Consider the following 8,174-nt stretch of genomic DNA (forward strand, 5'->3'; position numbering starts at 1 on the left):
GGATGGTGCTCTACCAGAGGACCCAAGCTCAAATCCCAACATCTACACACATTGGGAAGCTCACAGTCACCTGTAACTCCAGCTCCAGGAGATCCAACACACTGTGGCTGCCTCAGACACCACACACACACACACACACACACACACACAGATATACACATACCACACAACACACGGAGTGGGTTGGGAGAGTGTAAGCTCTTTGCTCCCACAGTATCCTTGTTTATCTTTCCTGTGAATAAACAAAACGTGGGTTTGTTTTTACTGTGGAATATTACTCTGCCTCAGACAGAACTGCCATTTTGGTGTATGCTACAACAGAGGTAGACCTGGAAAGCATGCTTAGCGAACCTCACACCTTCCTGCTTGGAGAGAGGAAGGGGAACCAGCCAGCTGCTTGTTTGTGCCTGGCCTTCTCGGCCTCACACTGAGCTCGGCTCTCCCAGTGTAGGTGCTCTGTGAGCCACGCTGGGCTCTTACCGCCCTGCCCACCTCCGATCTGTTGTTCTGGGTCGGAGTGGGGCTCACTGGGTGTCTGATGATCAGCTCGGTGCAGATGCTCTCAGCTGGGACAACGGCCTTTCTTCTGTGTGCCTTCCTCGCTGCAGCACTGACCTGGGTGTATGCTGAGGTGTGATCATTGTTGCTTTTCAGATTTCTGCTTGCCAGGCTTGTGGGCATCTTACTGGTCAAGCTCAGTCAGAACAAGGGGGTAAATGAGCGACCACGGGGAGGAATGGAGTGTCCTGGCTTGGATATGACACTTAGATGTATTTCAAAGTAATACCTCAGTTTCCCTCTCTGCTGTTTCTAACCAAGAACCCGTGGGAGAGAAATCTGAAACAAAACCATGGACCAGACCTTTCTGCCTGCTCTTTCCAGAAATACAGCCAGTTTCAAGACGGTCCACAGGAAGAGAAAAGAATCTGAAAAGAAGGAAACTAAAATACAACACCATTTTAAGTGCCAGTCCTTTGTTTCTCGATGCTCAAAAATAGGTAATGCAGGCACGGAGTTGCACTGCTGTGAACTCAGCAAGTAGGCAGAGGCAGGGGGACTGTGGTGTTGAAGTCAGCCTTACCTAGATATGCAGTGAGACTCTATCATGACAAAACTGGAGTCGGAGCAATGGCTCAGTGGGTAAAACGCTTGCTGTGCAAATGTTAGGATCTGAGTTTGAATCTCCAGAACCCATATAAAGCCAGTAGAGCAAAGTAAATCTATACACCGGTGCTCATAAAGTGACATGGAAGGGGGCTATAAACACAACACCGAACAAAGAGAGTCTGCCTCAGACAATGTGGAAGGCAAGCACACACATACACAGACACACCACACACACCATACCACATACACCAAACACTCATACCACACACACACACCACACACCATACATACAACATACATACACACACCACACCACACACCATACCACATATACACTATCACACACATACCATACCACACCACATGCATATACACCATACCACACACACACACACACACACACACACACATCACATCACACATATACCATACCACATACCTCACATATACATACCACACATCATACACACACACACACACACACCAAATTATACACACATACCATACCACATACGCATTCACACACATACCACACTGCATGCACATATACACACCACATACACTACACCACATACTCATACACGCACACCACATACACACCACACACACACACACACACACACACACACAGTGATCAACACTTGTGATTTCTCTAGCATCAACTACAAAGACTGTTTTCAACTCCAACCTCTATGCCCCTGGCACCATGCCTGTATGATACTTGGCAAGTATCCATATTAAAATTCATGTGTTGGATGTTTCCATATTGAAATGCCAACCGCAATTCTCTCTTGGTTCATTCAAAACCATTTTGCATAGTCCGAACAGTTACTGATCCTCACGGCACCGCTGAGATAAAGGTGGCATTGTGCCTTGCCCTGTGGCAGGCTGTGCGTTTGACTGACCAAGAAGCATGAAAAGAAGTGACACTCACAGTAAAAGTCCAAAGTCCCCAGAACCAAGTGCTCACTGAACGCAGATCAGACATGGAGCCTTCTGACCCATGAACTCTGGCTCCTCTCAGACACTTGGTTTCCCCAACGCCGGGCCGGGAAACTGAACACCAACTACCACACCGTCTCCACTGACCAAACCGTGAACACTGTACTTTCCCACCAAAGTGGGTTTGGGTTGCCAGTTTTGCCCTCCTGGTAGCAAGTGGCAGCAAGAACAGAAAGGCCAACGCTCCGTAAGGAGAGCTACCCCGAATGAGTTCTGGATGCCCCAGTAGACAGTGACCAGCCTCCTGGGTACCTGTGGAAACAGCATCTGGCACAGGCTGGAGGTGTGGACGAAGAAGATGGGCCCTTCCTCTGAAGCAAAGACCAGAGAATGGCATCAGGGTGGTGGTGACTGCAGAACGTGGGAAGGACTGGGGGGTGGGCCAGCCTGGGGGGGAGCCAGGGGGGCAGCCTGAGGGGGGAGCCAGGGGGCCAGCCTGGGGGGGAGCCAGGGGGCAGCCTGGGGGGGAGCCAGGGGGAGCCAGGGGGGGAGCCAGGGGGGAGCCAGGGGGGGAGCCAGGGGGGAGCCAGGGGGGGATCCAGGGGGGGAGCCAGGGGGGGAGCCAGGGGGGGAGCCAGGGGGCAGCCTGGGGGGGAGCCAGGGGGAGAACCAGGGGGGGAGCCAGGGGGGAGCCAGGGGGGGGAGCCAGGGGGCCAGCCTGGGGGGGAGCCAGGGGTGCAGCCTGGGGGGGAGCCAGAGGGCAGCCTGGGGGGGAGCCAGGGGGGGAGCCAGGGGGGGGAGCCAGGGGGGAGCCAGGGGGGGAGCCAGGGGGGGAGCCAGGGGGGGAGCCAGGGGGGGAACCAGGGGGGGGAGCCAGGGGGGGAGCCAGGGGGGGAGCCAGGGGGGCAGCCTGGGGGGGAGCCAGGGGGCAGCCTGGGGGGGAGCCAGGGGGGGCATCCTGGGGGGGAGCCAGGGGGCAGCCTGAGGGGACAGCCTGGGGGGATGGGCCAGCCTGGGGGGGCAACCTGGGGGGGGAATGGACCAGCCTGGGGGGGATGGGCCAGCCTGGGGGGAATGGACCAGCCTGGGGGGATGGGCCAGCCTGGGGGGAATGGACCAGCCTGGGGGGATGGGCCAGCCTTTGGGGGGCTGCCACTGTTAGGACTCACGGTGACTGTCTGGTACTGCTCACAGCACTGCACCCACATTCAAAACTGCAAAGTCAGGGAAGCTGAGAGTCCTGATGCCCCTGTAGGAAGGAGCCAGTATTGACCCAAGTGGTCCCCAGGAAGACATCATCTGAGCTATCGAGAACCTCCTGCACAGAATGTCAAGCTGTCAAGCACTGGGGTGAGGGGTCCAGGCGGCCTTTGACGGTGCCACCTTGGAAGATGCAAGCCAGAGCTTGGAGGTGACTGCTGTGTGGAAAACTCTCTCCGGCCTTAGAAACTTCTGCCAGGGCAACAGGATGGAAGGCTGGCTGCCTCAGCCACTGTGGATGGGGGATGTCACAGGGTCAGACGGTGGCCTTCCTCCTTCCTTTCCTTTCCAAACGCTCCTCCCTCTCTCTCATTAGTCTCCTCCAGCTTCAGTGTGCACCAGGAGTCAGGGACCAGAACTGTGACAGAGTCCGACTCAGGAGACTGAGGATGGAGCCAAGACTTTGGTTTCTGGCAAGTTTCCAGATCGGTCAGAGCTGCTGCTTCAGGGCCTCTGGATTATAGGAAAATGACTCAAACTCTTCACTATAAACATGTCACTAGATGGCTGTCAAGTCTTTACAGTGTTCCTTTAAGGACTTGGTTTCAGTGCTTTCTCTGCTCCCCGTTCTTTACCCTCCCTCTCTCCTTCCTTTCTTCTTTCCTATCTATTTCCTGTTTTCCCTGGGCACACTATAATAATATCATGTGGGGAGGTCACAGAAATGAGTCTGAAAAGCCCCTCATGGCTAACAGTCTTCTAGGAACTAAAATTTATACTTTTCACTTTTACCCAAATGAGTAAAACTCCAGAACTGTATACACACAAACACACACACACACATACACACACACACACACACACACACACACGTACTCATACCCCGAACTCTAAGCGTTTAGAGAGGAAAACTGGTAACAGGTAGAAGTCTGGCTTGCCAGTCAATTTAGCTGTCAGAGCTCCCTAGAGTGGGTTCTGTTCGGCATAACAGTTTACAGCTTCTGTCTATGTCTCTGAACAAAAATATAACAAACAAACAAACAAACAAAAAACCCATCTGTGGTCTGAAGAGAGGTGGCCTTTCAGGACTGGAGTTTGATGCCTAGAATCCCACATTAAGGGGTCTGCACTTGCAGGCACAGGAGGATCTCCTGGGCTCACCGGCCAGTCTGGCCCCAGGTCACTGAAAGAACCCTGTCTTTAAAAGGAAAAACTAAGGGGCTAACACTTGAGAAAGACCCCTGGCTTCCATACACTGGGCACCCATGTGAACACAGACACACGTGTACCTACACACATACATGATCTACATCCGTATAAATGATTTAGTATCAGTGTTACCATCTGAGGATTTTTGGTACTAGCAGAGCTCCCTTCTGTACTCATGCTTTGTGTCCAAAGAATCTGCCCATCTACGTGTAGACTTCAGAGAGAGCCCAAAATAACCCTACAATGAAAATCCTGACCAGAGAGAGAGAGTTTTAATTGGATGGAGTTGCACACAGAGCTCCCAACATTAATTACAGGGTTATGCAACTCCGCATCTTTCAACGTTCCCTGGTATTTTTACAGGGCCATTAACAAAGACACCTGAGCATTTCCCCACCCCGCCCTTAAGAGTGGCATCTCAGTAACTTTGCCAATCAGAGGAAGAAGATTGCTGTGGCATTATTTGGCAGAGCCACAGTCCCCTGTAGCAGCCCCAGTTACGGTTCCCAGGCCAGCAGCCCCGGGTCTGAGTCAGCAGCGGGAAGGAGGCTGGCGGGGTGGGTCCGCCCAAGAACTTAAAGAATCCTCAACAGTTCTGCCTAAAATGGGATTAGGTATTTCTTTAGGCAGTTCAGCGGTGACAGACATGTTTTTTTGTCTTGGGCTCTCAGGGAAGTGTAAGAAGCCGTTTGCTGGCAGACACCGGGGTCTCTCCTAGCTGTCGTGGTCCTGAAGGGGCCGAGGAAAGCTATAACTGCTGTCTTGGTGAGCCATGACTTCTTGTTCTGGCTTCCGTGACCATCCTGGCAGGATTTGTCAAGGACCCATGCCTTTGTATTCTGCCCCCTGCTGCCTCACAGCGGCCAGGGCCCGGGGACCTGCATGCCAGAAGTCTATGCAGAAAGCTGGCATCCACTTGCCTTGCCCTATGAAGACCCTCAAAGGCAGAGACACTCTGGGCATCTGAACCATCCTTGTGGGCATGAGGACACCTAAGGCTAAAGGCATCTGGGAGCTTCTGAAGTGGAGTGACCACGGGATTGATCTGCTTGGACACTTAAGTGTTTTGCATTGGGGAAGTGAGTCACCTTGAAGAGGCCAGCTGCAGCCATGGGCTTGGATCCTGGGAGCTCCCCATGGCTTGGCAGGTGCAGAGGAGAAGACAACCTGGCGGGAGAGTCTACTGGGGGGTGATGGTGGCGCAGGGCTGGGATGTGTTTGGAAGCAGCAGTGCAGAAGACACATGAGGATTATATTAACAAGGGATCTGAATGGAGAGGCTAGGTGAAGCGCACACTGTATAGATATTAATAAGCTTCATAAAACACGCACAGCCATTGTTTTCCAAGTGTGAGCCAAGTGTAGGTCTTTGCTGCTACCTCAGCTCAGAGAGGTTGGGAGAGAGAAGTCCCTGGGTCTCTAATTCCTACCTTGGTTAAAACAGGATCAGTAAAAATGGAGTCTGGTCCTTTAGAAAGACCAGTGTCATTAATACCCCGGGTCTCTGTGTGTGCCTAATGAGTTTCCTCAGGGGTCCAGGCTTAGGGAGGTACCCTCCATGCCTGGGGCTTGGGATCCAGGACTGGCCCTTGGACCTAGGCTGTTCAAGGTCCAGCTTCTCACTCGGCTGCAGCTTGAAATGGAGGGAAACTGAACAGAGTGAAAGGAAGAACCAAGTAAGAAAGAGAAAGCCAGGCCTCACCTGGGGATTGCAGAAAGACAGGCCTCATTCGTCAGTCAGTAAAACAGAGAACCTGGGCGGGCAACTGGGGAGAGGCGAACCAAGTGGCTCACACCATGGAACCATCTTGTCTTTACTGGTCTTTACTGCCTGTCCCCAGACAGAGGGGCTGAGTAATATTCCCCTCGGGGGGCTGTGAGGAGGCAGGTTCTTGGGTAGTCGAAGGTTACCGTTCATGGACTCGAGTAATTTTCCCTAGAGGTGTGCGTTGGCCCATTTCTTTGAGCTGAGCAGAGAAAGACCAGCAGCCTTTATAGGTACAAACAATACATAAGCAGGGCCCGGGCTCTGCCCCGTGAGGAAATTCTCCTTTGCTTTCCTCGAAACGTCCTAACATGAGCATGGGAGCTGGTGCCATGGAAGAGCTCGGCATGGTTTCCTTTGCTTACCAAAAGAGATCCCTGCTAAGTCTGTCCACCAAGGGGAAAGAAAGCCACGAACGTCACTTGGGTTTTGATTAAAATGGTCTTTTCATCCCACAATTAAAACTTTGAGTGGGCAGCAAGTTGCAAGCCTAACCCTCTCAGGGCCAGCCGCTCACAGAAATGGGCGCCTCATCAGCTTTTCTCCTTTTCAGCCCCTACTTGCTTCTAGCAAGAACCCAGCACTTCCGAAGTGGTGCCCGGCATTTAAGTGATGAGAGCCGCATCCGGGCTCAGCAGCAAGTTGGTGCCAACGTTGAATTGCAGTTGAATAAACAGCAAGGCAATCTTTATCTAAATAATCAGTTGTTCCTCAAACCACAAATAGCAACAGGATCCGAACGCCACCAAATCTGCAAAGAGCCAAAGACATCAAGAAAAGACTGAGGCAGGGGATTTCTGTTTGTTTGTTTGTTGTGCTTTTTTCTTCTAAGCTCTGCTCAACTGTTTTCTTGCAGAGCCTGGGGGAGGGCAGGTGGAGGGCAGGAAGGGCATAGCTCAGAAAGTTTAAAAAAAAAATTGACATCACCTAAGTCACGTGATTGGCAAGAGCCAATGGCGGTGGGCTGTGGAAAGGGGAACAGTTAAATTTGTAATTTGGGTTGTGTGAAAACTTCTTTGGACCTCATAAACAACCACAGAACCACAAGTTGGGTACCCTGGCAGTGTCAGAAGTGTGAGCCCAGCACAGTGGTCAGCAGGCAGGAGGAATCGCACTGAATGCAAACCACAGGCTTTCGCAGAGCGGTGAGCAGCTCAGCCCACAGCATAGGCGGTGCTTTTTTTCTTCTTTCCTTTTTTTTCATCTTTAACAATTTGAATATTTGTTTCTGCAACAATACTTCCCCCTCACCCCCACCGCATAGGGCCTATGGAGTACCAGAGGTGTTCAGGTTGCCTGTAGGAAGAGACTCGGGGGGGCCATGGTGGGAGATGAAGTCAGAGTAAGTGACCTTTCTTGGTTTTGGCTCTGAAGGTAAAAGAAGTCATTGAGTCCCCAGCCTTCTGGAGAAGTGCATTTTCGAAAGGAAGCAATGGCTTCAGACAGCATTTTTGAGTCATTTCCTTCATACACGCAGTGCTTCATGAGAGGTGAGTACGCTGCTCTCTTTCTATCTGATTCTGCTCAGCTTTGCACAGACTAAGATGGCAGCCCTCGGACCCTCCGGGGACTGCCTGGGGTCCCTGCCTGTGTGTGGGGAGGAATTCAAACAGAGGCCGATTCTGAGACCACGAGACTCTTATTTGTCGGATGCCGTGCTACAGGGGTGTTTTAGTCAATGCTTGGTTAGGTGGTTGAAATATTTGGTTGCTGGGTGAAAGTTGTGTCAAGTGCTTTGGGCCACTCTCGTTTGGAGTCCCAGAGATTAGAAGCATGTCACAGAGGACACTCTATGGGCTTTATCTGGCTTTTCACTTATTCTGAAGGCAGAAAGCTTTCTGGCCCTGCTGAGTTTAGCTTGCCACGGGGTTTAGCGGTCTCGGTACTTAGCTGACCGGAAGAGCTGGTGCCTGCCATGTGTGCTTGGAGAGGCAGCTCACAGGTACACTTT

Source organism: Micromys minutus (assembly GCF_963924665.1).
Source record: "Micromys minutus genome assembly, chromosome: 7".
Taxonomy (NCBI): domain Eukaryota; kingdom Metazoa; phylum Chordata; class Mammalia; order Rodentia; family Muridae; genus Micromys; species Micromys minutus.